The sequence below is a fragment of the Petromyzon marinus genome, chromosome 51 (genome assembly GCF_048934315.1).
Source record: "Petromyzon marinus isolate PM22_M1 ecotype Great Lakes invasive population chromosome 51, UKy_Petmar_22M1.pri1.0, whole genome shotgun sequence".
In the NCBI taxonomy this organism is placed as follows: domain Eukaryota; kingdom Metazoa; phylum Chordata; class Hyperoartia; order Petromyzontiformes; family Petromyzontidae; genus Petromyzon; species Petromyzon marinus.
In genome coordinates, this window is record NC_133717.1 from 9,578,411 (window position 1) to 9,594,092 (window position 15,682).

The 15,682-nt window shown below is 46.6% G+C and overlaps 1 protein-coding gene across 5 annotated transcripts in view; it reads right to left on the reverse strand.

Annotated features, from left to right (window-relative positions):
• LOC116953284 (kelch-like protein 9) overlaps window positions 1-15,682 on the reverse strand; it is an 85,898-nt gene that overhangs the window by 41,929 nt on the left and 28,287 nt on the right. The window lies entirely within an intron of this gene.

The following is a 15,682-nucleotide window of genomic DNA, read 5'->3' on the forward strand; positions in this document are numbered from 1 at the left end:
CAACTCCAGGATGGTGTGGGGGGGGGGGGGTGGCCTTCATCCAGCAGTGGATTGATACAAAGGCTGTACGTTTACGTCGCGAACCAATGGACTCGCATTGACCGACCCAGCCCATCTTCTAGATTTTCTCAGGTGCATTTCCACGTATGTGCTGTGCAATAAAGAACCAATTGCCTGGCACACCATCTCTTATATATTATAGCTTTTTTTCCCCTTTTAAGGCCACGGTGATGTTATTGACAGAACGTGCCGAGTCTTTTCTTGTTGTCATTGTCGTGCATTCTGTCGCGGGCTGCAGCAGCAGCAGCAGCAGCGGCATCACCAAAAACTGTAAATTAATTTCTTCATAATAAAGGTTTTTTGGTGAGATTGCGTCAGTATGAATGTGTCGTAAGCCTCCACCATCCGACACAGCCAATAAGTAAGGGATTTGTCACGTAAAGAAAACGGCAATTAGTTACTACTACAGCCCACTGGTGTGTTGGAGAGTAAATCCACGACATTTAGAATTTAAATATGACGTTTCGCTGGTAATTGCATCCAGCATCATCGGGCGATTTACCAGAATAGTGAAGCAATCCATCTGCTCCCGGTCTTAAATAGAGCAGGGCGGCAACACTGAACCCAACCCAAAAACCCTTATCATGAATAATATCGGTCGCGAAAGCCTACGTGTTAAACTCAAATTAATTTCTCTCTCGGTGCACGGCAGTTCCGAGGCGCGCCCTTCGCACACTGTGGCAGAGAGTGGGGGGCAGATAAGATGGGGCTGAAGGCAGCAGCCAATACATTTTGGGGGGCCCGGGTGTGTGCACCGGCTTTGAGCAAACATTGCTTCTGTCCCTTCGAACAGTGGCGATGCACAGTTGATGCCTGTCGTTACAAGGTGAAGTCAACTGCATGTCTATAGTTACCCCTGCAAAGTGCGTGTGTGTGTGTCTTAAAACTGAACAAAAAACGATTCACTTTCTCAAAGGAAACAATGGAGATTTCGTCCACGGAATGTGATATTTTTTTTCCCCAGCTCCCTGACCGAGGGAAATAGAGTGGGGTCCCGTCAAAGAACAAAGATTGAGTGCAAAGTTAAGGAACGAAATGGAAGTGAGCGCCAAGGTTACGAGATGTTAACTGACTCGCCTGGTCTACAGGAGGACGTGACTGCCTCAGGGCTATAAACAGGAGTTGAAATGCTCATTTCAGCAGGAAATCCTTTTTTGACTTGTTTTTATTGAATGGGGAAAAATTGTATTTACGGCCAGCGCCGCCCCCATCGCCCATGCAAACTCTGTTGTTATATTCTTGGTTCTTTCGGTAAAGTCACGTAGAAGGGAAACAATAAAATAATACAAATATAAAACAATAAAATTCTCACGACGTTTCGACTGCAACACAAGCAATCATTAGGTGTGAAAAACACAGCAAGACAATTTGAAAAAAAGTGTTTCCCTTCTACGTGACTTTACCGAAAGAACCAAGAATATGAATCCCTGCAGTTACGAAAGCTTTAAATCAAAATCTGTTGTTGTTTTTGTATTTATTTTTTGTCGTTACCCCCCCCCCCCCCCAGCACCTCCGATTAGCACGGTTGGCGATATACGGTGGTGCGAAATAAGTTCAACTGAGACAGCACTAACCCCAGTAGCTCCCAACTAGGGGGGTACGCGAACCCCTGGAGGGGTACGTGGAAATGTCCCCGGGGGTACCTGAGGCGATGTATAAATGTGTGAAATGATATGACGCACGAGAGTCATAGGTAAATAATCGAGCATGAAACCGCCAATATAAAATAGCAACGATGAAATGCAAATCCGCATGGTCACCTAGAATAACGCACTACATTGACCGTGAACAATGCGGGTTTCCAAGAGCAACCACGGAGGGCGAACAATGAACGTCACGCACACAGAGGTGCCCATTGACATTTTTGTTTTATATTCGCTTGCAGATACCAGCTCGGTAGGATAACCTCACAAAATTGCCCATTGGGTTAATATATGGACGTTCGTTATTTCGTACATTTATTTCTCAGGGCGATGTTGGGTCAGGCAGGCGAGGGTGGTACACGGTTGAAACTAAATTCAACAAGGGGGGAGTAGACCAGTAGCCGACAATGGGGACGAGAACCAACTGCTGACCTGCTCCTTTCACCTGCACCAGTACCGGATGAAGCTAGTACGGGGCCTGTAGCCATATGTTACAAAGGGGCCATAAATTGTTTTTAATAATAACAGATAAAGATTAAAATATACATTTTTTTTACTTGCATAGTAAAGTAATTGTATTTTTTCATTTGCTATACAGCCAGATAATACGACAAATCCCTAACTTTAAACACCCAGTCGTACATAAAAGTTGAAGGTGGTATAGTACTATAGTAATAGAGCAAGTGCAGAATCACTGAACCGGAATTGATAGCTTGAAAGCATTTAGCGCTGGGCCCTTGAAAGTGCGGGGCCCGTAGCTACTACACGTGTAGTAGCTACTACACATGTAGTAGCTACTACATATGTAGCTACTTTTGCTACGAGGATAATCCGGCACTGACCTGCACCCACATCTTCTCTTCCCTCGAATTGTGTGCAACTGAGTGAGGTGCAAGCAAGCAAGCAGACAAAAAAACAAATGGCCTGCGTGCGGAAGAATTCATTCCGGTTTAAAATCGCTTTTTTTAAAAAAAAGCAGGCCACTGAAATTTTAATTGGAAACTTGGCAATCACAGGGTCACAACAGAGAGCAATAGTTTACAACGGCGTATAAGCGTAATGCGGTTGTACGTTTTAATAGCGTGAAAGGAAAGGTGTATGTTGAAATGTTATTATGGTAAGTAAAGAAAAAGAGTGCCAGTTAAGCGAATTACGTTTTCATTACGTTTCATTGCAAGTGTATATTTTTTCGGGGGTTTTTATTTTTGTTATCGTTTTTTAAAAAAAGGGATTATTTCATAATATTGGCATTATTTTTCTTTGTTTCTAATTTAATACTTTTTATGTATTTTTTTAAGCGTGAACTGATTCCCGTTCAATCAATTATAATCAATTATAAAAAAAAATGTTCATTACCCGTGAAGTTCTTGCTTTTGCATTTTAGTCATGCATTATGCATTAGGCTCGAGCTACGCCGCGTGTTAGTGCGCCTGTGAGTCAGCCTGCCGGAGAGTCGCCGTCACATTCGCAACGTAACTTCCCATCGTGCGGCAGCCTTCATGCGTGACGGTGCGGAGGCACCACGGTGGTGAGATGTTAATTACCTCGCACCGGTATGCAGGACGCCGTGGGTTCGATCCTGACCATGATGCCTGGATATTTGGAGTTTGGATGTCTCTCTCCCTGTGAGTTTAACATGTAGGCTTTCACGACCAATATCATCCGTAATATACAGGTTTTTTTGGGGTTAGATCGCGTAAATATAAATGTGTCGGTAGACCCGCCACCACCCGACACAGCCGATTAGTAAGGTTTGTCACGTAAACAGAACATCCCAATTCGTTACTAGTACAGCACACCGGTGTGTTGGAGAGCAAATCCACAACATTTACAAATCCGCAACATTTACAATCTCTCTTGCCGTGGTCGTGTGGCTTTTTCTCCAGGTCCTCCGATTTTTCCCTCCACATTTAGAATCAGCATGCGTTCAGAGTATTTGGCTGATATGAATGTTCACACTATAAGCCAATTCCGTTTAGCTATCACTTGTGGCCAGGTGGCTTCTGAATAAGAGCTTTACAGCTCAGTGGGCCTTAGGTGTTAAAATAAAAATAGTTCAGTTTTAGTTGAGGTTAAACTAAGCACAGGACACTCCCCACGGTTCTGTCGATCGCACACACTGGGCCTGCCACCCGGAGGATCGCCAGTTCAATCTCCTTGTGTGACAGATGAAACAAGTGGCAAGTTGTTTTTTTTTTTTACAATGCTCGCCGCCTCGTGTTTTGGGGTAAATTGTGAGGACTCCCACCGCTATCCCAGACGATCTTTGCCTGCGTGGAACGTGACGCCAAAATGCCCTCTAGAGGGGCTCTGTATAGTTCCCTCGAGGTGGAGGTCCTTCCACCAGCGGTTGTTTGAGCAAGCAATTGCAGGGCTGCGCTATTATATTTTATTAACAATGTTTTACTTTTTGCTGGGGGGGGGGGGATCCAAGGCAGTTTATACCAAAGGTCACAATCGCACCGTGATGATGACGACAATGATGACAAAGACAAAGTGTCTAGACCGTCTTTTCCTTTTGACGACTTGCCACAACTTTTTTGGACAAAAGGGACGACGGAAAAACCTTCGAGGGGAAGCTAAAAAAAATGTCATTCTTGACGGACTAGAAACCTTGGACAACAGCACGCAAACCTTGCCCCCGCCCTCGCCCCCCACAAAAAAATGCGAAGCTAAAATGTTAAGTGATCGTTCAGAAACGTCAGGGCCAAACGGAGGTCGCGTGACCTTCAGGGTGCACGCTCGAGAGTAGAAATGCGTTCCACGGGCTGCGGAAGCTTCCGGAGCTGTTGGCGAGAGATGAATTCGCGTGCAGAGTAAGCGAAACTCGAGAGAGCACCGGACGCTTTCATCGGCCACGCTGCCCAACAATGGGAAAGAATGTAGTGCCCAAAACATTTTTTTTTGCAATGCCCCCATCTTTATTAAAATAATATGTTGTTTTTTTTTCCTTTAAAAAATAATACATTCCAGTTATGCTATGAGAGTCAAATCACGGGACGAGGAAATATACATTCGGAACTCTGCAGCGAGCCATGCATCAACCTCGTGTCAAATAATTTCCCTGGAAGATGATCCTACAGAACTACTTCTGCAGCCACACCTTGTTCATGCCTTGTCAAGAGTGGTGGTCGCATATCCATCTATGTTTAAGCCTGAGAGCTGGAATCTCACCACGTGAATGACAAACGTGTTTTAATGTGCTGAGTTGTTTTTGTCTGTATTCATTGGTGACAAGCCTCAGATTATCAACTCAATAAACGCCTCCCTCTATGAGTCTATGGGTCTCTGTGTAAGTCTACGATTCTCTATGCGAGTCTATGTGTCTCTGTGTAAGTCTATGATTCTCCATGTGAGTCTACGTGTCTCTGTGTAAGTCTATGATTCTCTATGCGAGTCTATGTCTCTCTGTGTAAGTCTATGATTCTCTATGTGAGTCTATGTGTCTCTGTGTAGGTCTATGATTCTCTATGTGAGTCTATGTGTCTCTGTGTAAGTCTATGATTCTCTATGTGAGTCTATGTGTCTCTGTGTAAGTATATGATTCTCTATGTGAGTTTATGTGTCTCTGTGTAAGTCTATGATTCTCCATGTGAGTCTACGTGTCTCTGTGTAAGTCTATGATTCTCTATGTGAGTCTATGTGTCTCTGTGTAAGTCTATGATTCTCCATGTGAGTTTATGGGTCTCTGTGTAAGTCTTTGATTCTCTATGTGAGTCTATGTGTCTCTGTGTAAGTCTATGATTCTCTATGTGAGTCTATGTGTCTCTGTGTAAGTCTATGATTCACTATGCGAGTCTATGTGTCTCTGTGTAAGTCTATGATTCTCTATGCGAGTCTATGTGTCTCTGTGTAAGTCTATGATTCTCTATGTGAGTCTATGGGTCTCTGTGTAAGTCTATGATTCTCTATGTGAGTCTATGTGTCTCTGTGTAAGTCTATGATTCTCTATGTGAGTCTATGTGTCTCTGTGTAAGTCTATGATTCTCTATGCGAGTCTATGTCTCTGTGTAAATCTATGATTCTCCATGTGAGTCTATGGGTCTCTGTGTAAGTCTATGATTCTCTATGTGAGTCTATGTGTCTCTGTGTAAGTCTATGATTCTCTATGCGAGTCTATGTGTCTCTGTGTAAGTCTATGATTCACTATGCGAGTCTATGTGTCTCTGTGTAAGTCTATGATTCTCTATGCGAGTCTATGTGTCTCTGTGTAAGTCTATGATTCTCTATGTGAGTCTATGGGTCTCTGTGTAAGTCTATGATTCTCTATGTGAGTCTATGTGTCTCTGTGTAAGTCTATGATTCTCTATGTGAGTCTATGTGTCTCTGTGTAAGTCTGTGATTCTCTATGCGAGTCTATGTGTCTCTGTGTAAATCTATGATTCTCCATGTGCGTCTATGGGTCTCTGTGTAAATATATGATTCTCTGTGCAAGTCTATAACTCTCTATGTAAGTCTATGATTCTCTATGTGTATATGGGTGACTGGCCTGAGACAAACAACCATCTTTATGCGAGAACCTGGTTCAATCACAACTCAGTCGAGACGAAGTCTGCGTATCTCTTCGCGAGTCTATGGGTCTCTATGTAAGTCTCCGGGCATCTATGTAAGCCTATGCGTCTCTATGTAAGTCTATGGCTGACCGGCGCCAAGAAGCCCGCTTAAATCACGGGTGACTGCCTGGATATGAACCCAGGATCTTAACTCTGCTGGCTCAGTACCCTGCCCTCTGGGGCTACCCAGCCACCGTTCCAATTTGCTTGCATTCAGAGCGAGAGGGACTGACCTATAGTTGGATATGGTATAATTTTCCACTGCAAGGCGAGTGTTCGTGGATGGATGGCGGCTGAGTGCCCTTTGAGTTTTGTTTGCTCCCCCCTGCCAACACATCCCTTGGTGTGTTGTCTCGCACGCTGCATGTGGCTATGCGCGCCCACTTTGCAGTCTGGCAATGTCACAGTGAGACAAGCCTCTTTGGCACTGCAGTCCGTGGAAAACTGACCGAGAGGCACACTGTTAATACAACATTACTGCGTGCATGTACATGTACCGCCCTTTTCCCAATCCACTGCTGGATGGATGAGGGTCTGCCCATGCGCTGTCCAGTATCAACCCTGCTCAGCTGTCAGGATATCATAATAATAATAATAGGGTTTTTCCCCTTTTTTCTGGCAACAAAACTGAAACCTTTTTTTACAAGGATTCATGTCTGCATTAACCACAATACCTGCAGTCAAAATGCAAACAAAAAACATACTATGATAATATATGCATTGTCCTTGAAACTGATTGGTCCAAACCAAGGGACGGCTTTCTTTTGAGCCTCGACCCAAAAGGCGTCATCTGATCAAGCACCAATTGGGTCGAGGCTCAAAAGAAAGCCGTCCCTTGGTGTGGACCAATCAGTTTCAAGGACAATGCATATTTTATCATAGTATGTTTTTTTGTTTGCATTTTAACTGCAAGTATTGTGGTTAATGCATACATGAATCCTCGTAAAAAAAGGTTTCAGTTTTGTTGCCAGAAAAAAAGGGGAAAAACCCTATTATTATATATTAGCACTGGCAAAGGAGGTCTAATGATGCCAGGATATCATGTGGTCGGGCATTCTGCAGCGATTTCATCAAAGGCCTATTTCTGTGAATGTACAAAAAATGCTTTTCAAACAAAGGTGAAAGAACTCTTTGACACGTACAGTAAGTAGTATGAAATAATTAATAATATCAAAAATTAAATGTCCTTCCATTTCCTGGCTGCCAATTCGTTATTATTATTATTGTTGGCCGCCCCCTTCACAAGACGTGCCATGTCTAAGCGCACTTTATTTTCTTAAATAGTGTGGACGGTGCCTTTAACCTGCCTGTGTTCATCAATCCACGCATTCCTCTCTCTCCGACTCCGCAGTGTAATCCCAGGCATGCATCTCTCCGCACTGCTCCGCGAACTTTTCCGTTTCTGTTTCGATATATTCAACGTATTAATGACCGCGCGTCTGAACCACGCGTCGCAGGGGCACGCCTTCTGCGGATGCCTGAATACGATCCTGTGAAAGATACGCATACACATCGCAATCTTCTCACGAGACCGAAATGGCATGCGTGGCAGCTCCAAATAAAGAATGCGCCGGCAGTTTGGAGGCAACAACGCGGACGTGTCCACGCATCCTTGCGATCATATAGATTTTTCATGCGTTGCAAATGTGCAAAGAACCCTGATCAATAGAGTGTTCAATAGATAATTAAACACAGCAGAGACTTTGAGGAGCGGTGCATTATGGGTTTTGAAATACACAAAAAAACAAATATAAACACAACAGGGCAAGGGTTTCGCAAGTTAATGAAACACATTATATTATTTGATCTACTTGTAAATGCAAATTAAGCACGATACGCTGCGAGGGAATTACTAATCGGCGGCAGCAATATCAGGCAAAAGGTCGTCAACAAATGCGTGAGCGCTCGATGCTACGCTGGACATTTCTGCTAATCTGCATCGCGGGCTAATTGCTCGCATCGCGCCAATTGGGGGCAGTGCGCACGAATCGCCGTGCCAATTTGGAGCGCCATAATCGCATTGCACACGCACGGCAGAACGTGCACGGCGCTCCCGCTAAAGCCCCCCACGTGCCTGGCCAACACCACGCCCGGCCGCCTACATCTCTCCAAGTGTCGATGTTTTTAGACATCGCAACCAGGTACTCATTTGAGGCTGAGTCGACCTAGGCGAGGCCCAGGACCGGTTCGCACAATCGTCACCTGGTGTTGGCTGTGAGCGGGAATCGAAGTCGTTTCGCCGGGGTTGTAGCGCAGAGCATGGGCCAAATGCGACCGGTTACCTCATTTCAACTCAAGGCTGCAATTTGAAACGGCCCGGCTACGGCAATTTGCCATCCAAATTATATTAATGAACTTAATCGACTGATTATATTCAATGGGGGGGGGGGGGGGTACGCAGCATGGACGGGTTGTGCTTTTTCTGTAGGATTTTATTGTTTACGTATGTGATGTTTAGATTGGTGTACAATGAATTTTAGGTGTATCTTGTAATTTTATTGTTTGTTGCAGTTGAACCCAAATCAAGAGCCGAATGACTCACAGGGTAAATCCTAATAAATGAAATAATAATAAATGAAAACTGGGACAAGCTCTCTAAGGCAAACGCAAACCAACGAAGTAAAGCAACCCTGAAGTCTGATGATGACAAGTGGCTTTAAGCAACGTGACTCCTTGCGGCATAATAAAAGCACAGAATAAGCTTGCTTGTGATTTGTTACAACGTGCAGACGCAACTTGTTTTACGTCGCCTTTCAACTCGCGGGTACAGAACGCCTCTTGGATTTAATCACCGACACATTACATACATATTCACAGATCGCCCCCCTCCCCAACCTCTAGCCCCAGCCCCCCCCCCCCCACTCTCGTCCTACCCACCCAGCAGACTCAAAGGGCACACCACAGTGTGTGGTGGGGTAAAGTGTGGGGTGCTCCCACCTTCATCGAAGACACCCGGCCAATGCGGAGGATTTGGACATAGACTCTCGATCTCGCATAAGAGGCTCCCCTCTAAGTCGGGGTCCCTTCCGCCGGCAGTGGCACGAGGAATGCGCCCTTTGACCGCATTGGGAGACGCCTGGATTAATTGCACGTCCAGTGTGATAACCATTACACCAATTGCAGCAACATCCTTGTAGCACACTCTATATAAACTAAAACGACGTTTTATATTACCGTGTGAGCACCACTGAGCTATTTAGCTCTCTTTCAGAAGCGACCTGGCCTCAAATGACAGCTCAACGAAGTGGCTTAGTGTGTGGAAATCTATCGCAGCCGAATACTCTAAAAGCGTGCTCCTAAATGTGGAGGGAAAAACCGGAGGACCCGGAGAAAAATCCACGCTACCACGGCGAGAATATGCAAACTCAAAATACACAGGCGTTAGGGTTAGGATTGAACCGACAACCTCCTGTATACCAGGCGAGGTGGCACTTACATAGGCCTTCTGCAGTACATGACATCGTATACAGTAGAGCAATAACAACACACCAGAGTATAATTAATAGAAACATGTAAACTCTAATAGCCGTGTTGGCCTATTCTCATAAATCCTGATTTTGTCATTTCTGAAAGAAAATTTTAAATCATATGCACACGTGCAATGTCCTCTGTTTTTTTCCCCCCCAACAAAGCGTGCTTTGCACGTAAGACATGGCCATCATTACCATTATCCATATGTTGCTATGATCACCATGAGCACGGCAGTAACCGTCATTATTACCGGAAGAAATGGTACCACCCAGGATAACCACAGTCCCTCCCTCTCTCTATTAACTTGCGGTAGGAGTGTCGCATACAAATGAAGTGGCACAGAGACTTTGTCGTAAGTGTTGCACGTCTGGGTAAAATCTCCGGTAAATGGGCCTCTCGCTCTGGCCACCGCCTCAAAGCGTTGTGCCACTCTGGTTCCGGTGCACCGCCAGGCCTTGCTCTTGAGGCCAAAGTTATCGAACGTCTCGAGATTTGCGGCGCCGACTCAGGTTCTTGAGATCACCCCAGCAACCGGGCGGGAAACGTCGACACGCCATGCCGCGGACACCGAGGTACAACCGGAAAACGCGCCTCGATAATTTCGCGGCTCCGGGAAGTTGCGTCTTCCCCCTCCGCAGTTCGCGACTTGCCACTGGGACTGCTGGACGCAGCTCCAAACGGGACCTGTCAACCGTATCAATGGGTTCTGTAGCATCAATACAACGGGAACCCTTTTGGTGTTTTTGTTTCCTATCGTCTTTATATTTCATAGCGTTCCCTGACATTTCATTCTTTACTCGCGCTCGCCCCCACAATGTGGAGTAAGTCACCGGGGAATGATATCTCAATGGTCGGCGATTTGTTTGTCTGGTTTGAGTTTTTTTTTTATTCCCGATATGTGGCTGTCCACACTGCCTCGGGTCTGTGGGCATGGGTGCCGCACAGGTGATTGTTACAAACCCATCATCATCAGCTCTCCTGTCCAGGCCCGTGTTCCCGATGTTTCTTTGTGGCAGGTAGACCGTAGTGTCATGTTTCTCAATGCTGTTCCCGTAACACCCCCCTCCCCGCCTCATCGCCCACGCCTTGATCCTACTGAAAGACGGCGACCGCAGAAGGTTGCACGGTGGGGGGGGGGGCGTCACAAGGAACTGGAGTTGAGAAACACCGCCGCGGCGCTAAGACAAACTTCCAGCGTGCCAGCCTGGCCACACGGCGCGACCCCTGTCCGCGTAAAGTCCGTCCGAACATCAATACCGACCTCGCAATCAGAGAGGTTGCGAGTTCACATCCTGCTTCGGGGGGTTGACTCGGCCCATCGTCCCTTTTTTTGGGGGGGGGCGAATACAACGAGTGCCACTTTTCTGGAGAAGTCAACGGGGTTGTCGTCTCGGACAAAAAAGTAATCGGCCCTGGCATGAGAATGTGGAATTTTCACCACCGGCTCAGGGCTGTAAAGAGGAGATGAGCACCACCTCAATGCACAGTTGAGAAGGAAACCTCGCAGACTTGTTGACTCCTCAACACTCTGCACCGACGCTGTCCAAGTGTTATGATCTCCACACCTGCAATTGGCCCAACTTTTCAGATGTACCTCGACTACCTGTGAACCAATGGATCTCAACAACCACTGTCTTGAGCAGCAACACTGCATTGGGCTTCTTCTTCTTCCTCTTCTGATTCCTCTTCTGCTTCCTCTTCTTCTTCCTCTTCTTCTTATTCTTCTTCCTCTTCTTCCTCTTCTTCTTATTCCTCTTATTCTTCCTCTTCTTCCTCTTCTTCTTCCTCTTCTTCTTCCTCTTCTTCTTCCTCTTCTTCTTCTTCCTCTTCTTCTTCTTCCTCTTCTTCTTCCTCTTCTTCTCTTATTCTTCTTCCTCTTCTGCTTCCTCTTCTTCTTCTTCTTCTTCCTCTGCTTCTTCCTCTTCTTCTTCCTCTTCTTCTTCCTCTTCTTCTTCTGCTTCGTTCATACTGCTGATGTAGATGCAGAGCAACGGCCACAATTTCGCATTCAGGGGGTCAAGCCCAGATAACTGCGTCAGGAGCCAGCGGAGTGCGTCATCGCAGTGATGATGTCTCCTTCGCATTTGTGGATCTGAGCATTGCGTCGTGAAACGTTGTGTATGGCCTGTTCTGGATGAGTTTTCATCTGCCAGTGCTGTGAAGTTAAGAGTCATTGCCCAAAACGTCGCCGGTTAACTAATTGTTTCCCCTTTAGGGCAGTGTTATTGATGAATAGTGTTGCCATTTTACTGTTTACAATTTCATCTCCCGAGCTAATCATTCGTTAAACAGATTATAAATAAAAAATGTTTATAGAAATGTTCATCTGCTTATGCGTTATAGTAACGCTGTCTTGTTTTCCGACACGTTCGCAGTCTCTCCAAACATTTATTCCTTGCTTCTTGGTCTTGCTCTTGATAGAGTCTCCCGTGGTTGCCTCGAGACCTCAGCTTGCGGGGTCTTGTGTCGTGAAATATGGGGTCGTGACACATTCGCAAAGGCCCCTTCGGGACGCTTGGCCACGCTCGATTATCGGAGTGGGTGGTGATTTTGTTTGGCGTGACGTGCCCTGGCCCGACAGCTTCGTGTGTGGGAATTCGCGGTTACAGAATTCTAGTTCCTCGCCCAAATGCGCTAGGGAGAGCTAATCATAGAAATCCTCATCGTCGTCAATCATCATCATCAGCAGCGATGAACTATCCACCGCTGGATGAAGTCCTCCCCCCCAAGCCGTCGCCGTCCGTCACGGCCATGCGACGCGACAATCCATCTCAATGCTTCATTTGAGCGGATTTTTCATTGATCCATCTCCGTGGTGGACGTTATTTGGCACCCACTGCGCCGTTAGTCTCGACCACCGGCCATCATTACTTCGAGCGACGCGTCCCGCCCAAGGCCACTTACTTTTCCTAACAGTCAACGCGACAACACCTCTAATCCACGTAAAAAAAAAAGATATGCATAACCCATCGGCCCTATGGCCCTCTGGTCGTGCATAATTCCAACAGCATTGGATCAGTTCCGAGCAAACTCTGGACCGCTTTTGACATGCAGTGTCTCATCAGCAGTCAAGCGTGCTTGAATCAATGCTGGCGAGCTGCCAGATGTTCAAGGCAAGGACTCTCTCGTGAAGTGGGAGACAAGAGCAGGTCGTAGTGCTATTAAAATAATTATCTTACGAAATAAAATCGGCGGAATGAATGTACGTAACGAATAAAGGTTATTTAATTGGAATGGAAATACTTTCCAATTACGCGCGGACGAAGATACTGTGCACGATTTTCCAGGAAGAGCCTTCCATTGAGCTCAGTCTGCGACTCGCACTGCCGTGCCGCAGGCAGGTGCGAAGTGAAGCGAGGAGGAAGAACGGGACACTGGGAAATTTGCGAAATGGAAGAATGGGGAAATTCCATCGTTGCGGAAGAGAGAATCTTATCGGAAAGGTTAATGAAGGTGGGGGCGGCGGGGCGGGGGGGGGGGTGCCGTGTGTTTCGTTTAATCAAGAGCCGAGACCTAAAACATATTGAAGTCGAACGAGAGGCGGCCACAGCACCTCTCGTGAGGCAACTATGTGCGAATTCACGCTTTAGTCATCGATCAATAAAAGGGCGCCTCGAGCTGCGCGGTTTCACGCAAACATAATGGTCCCCAAATAGCCTCACAGACAAACAACAATTTGGGGGGGCATGCGCCGCTCGCGAGCACAACCCTTTTTTGAATCCCGCACGGCGGCTCGAAGGGTACGGTCTGGCCAGCACCCTACACACGGCCGCCTTTTTTTCTCCACCAGCGCCGACGCCGACGCGGCGCGCCAGGCGCTCATTTAATTTTCATCTGACAAGAGAAACTCATTGCACCGGAGGACCCAATTCAATCACGGAAGGGCCGAGACTCAGATTTGAACCCCGTCTCTTGGCGGTACCCGCCCGCCCAGTCAACCTAAGGGATCCCGAGGTATTATTGCCACTGACGTTAGCCGTTGGCAGGATACGAACTCGGGTCACCGGGTTCACAGCGCAGCCGGCCAGCCGTTGTGGTACCGCCTCCCCTCTTTGCAGTGGTGGATGCGAGAAAATTGGTATGGTTATTGATATTTATTGGTATTGATATTTACCACGGAAAAAAACATTTTTTCATTTTTGTGTGAACTAACCACCACCGTAAGATGTTTCTTGGCCCCCGGCTCTGCCCTATTGTGTGTGTGTGTGGCTTCACGCAGAGACACACACAAGCGCCAGATCCCGAACACAGATCGCGACAAAAGTCCTCGTAGCTGAGAATCCACCGTTTGTTTCATGATCGTCGTTACGATTATTGTTATGATAGATACGCCATAACGCGCGCAGGTGCGACGTTTTTGGCGGCCAGCGCACGGAAAATAATATCTGCGCGGCAGCGGTTCCGAATTTTTATTTTTACAAAAGCCGTCTTGGCACGGGGCCTGCGCCACTGTTGACTACTTCAAAGCTCGCCAGCTCCCCCCCCCCCCCTAAGAGCCTCCATCCAAGATGCCATCAAGTTGTGTTGACAGCGCGAGCAGTAATGGGTGGGTGGGGTGGGGGGAGATCGTCGTTTGAGCCAGAGCTAGGTGGGTACAATCAGCAGTCGTAATTGGTTGTAGTGTTTTTTTTTAATGTCATAACCACCGCCAAGCGAGGTGTGGAGCCAGGCACTTGGGACAGGGGCGAGGCAGTCGACAGAACGGATGGCTGGAGAAAAGGAAACCCGGAGGAGAACGAACAAACTCCCCGCTGGGAACGTTGACAGAACACCTCGGGCTGCTGGAACCAGACAGTGCGTAAGTGGGGGGAGGGGGTAGAGTTAGGCGAGAGGGAAGAGGTAGGCAGGCAAAGGTCCACGCAGGATTTTGAAGGTGGAGCGATCTTGATCGGACACATGTGTGGGATGGACAACATCAGGAACATTCAAAGTGTTCAATTTTGATTTAAAGCTTTCGTGACTGCAGGGATTCATATTCTTGGTTCTTTCGGTAAAGTCACCACGTAGAAGGGAAACAATAAAATAATAAAAATATTAAGCAATAAAAATTATCACGACGTTTCGACTGCAACACAAGCAATCGTCATCAGGTGTGAAAACCACGGCAAGAAAATTTGAAAAAAGTGGCGTTTTTTTGGATGATTTCTTGTGTTGCAGTCGAAACGTCATGAGAATTTTATTGTTTTCTATTTTTATTATTTTATTGTTTCCCTTCTACGTGACTTTACCGAAAGAACCAAGAATATGAATATTAAAAGCGTTGTTGTTCAGAAACATCGAAGGAAGCAGAAAGAGAGGAAGACCTCGCAGAGAATGACTTGACGACGACATCACAAGAGATTGGTGCCCGAAAGATGTCGCCACTAATTGGCAACAAGATAGGGGGAAGTAGAAATAAACTACAAAACGTGCAGTCGACACCTACGGAATAACTTTCCCATGGATCGTGATGATGATGACAATCTTGATGCAGATCCAAGATTACATTGCGAGCCAGTCACCGGATCGGAGTATTGGGGTGACGTGCTCGCATTCGCGACTGCGGTTGAGTAGTCTGGCAGCGGCATTTTGTATAAACTGGAGCACAGAGGGATGTAGGGAGGCCATAGAGGAGAGAGTTGCCTTAGATTATTATGATTATTTACTATTCAATGGCGGGCGTGAATAGGGATAGGGAGTCAACAGGCGTGGATGGCTTGTGTAAGCGAGTTCCAGACTCTGGGTGTGGGACTGCAGAAACTAAGCAAGCCCATCCTGATGGACACAAAGACTCACGTAGAGACCCATAGACTGACATAGAGACCCATAGACTCGCACAGAGACCCATAGACTCGCACAGAGACCCATAGACTCACATAGAAACCCATAGACTCATACAGAGACTCATAGACCCACAGGCTCACACAGAGACCCACAGACTAACATAGAAACCCATAGACTCAGAGACCCATAGAC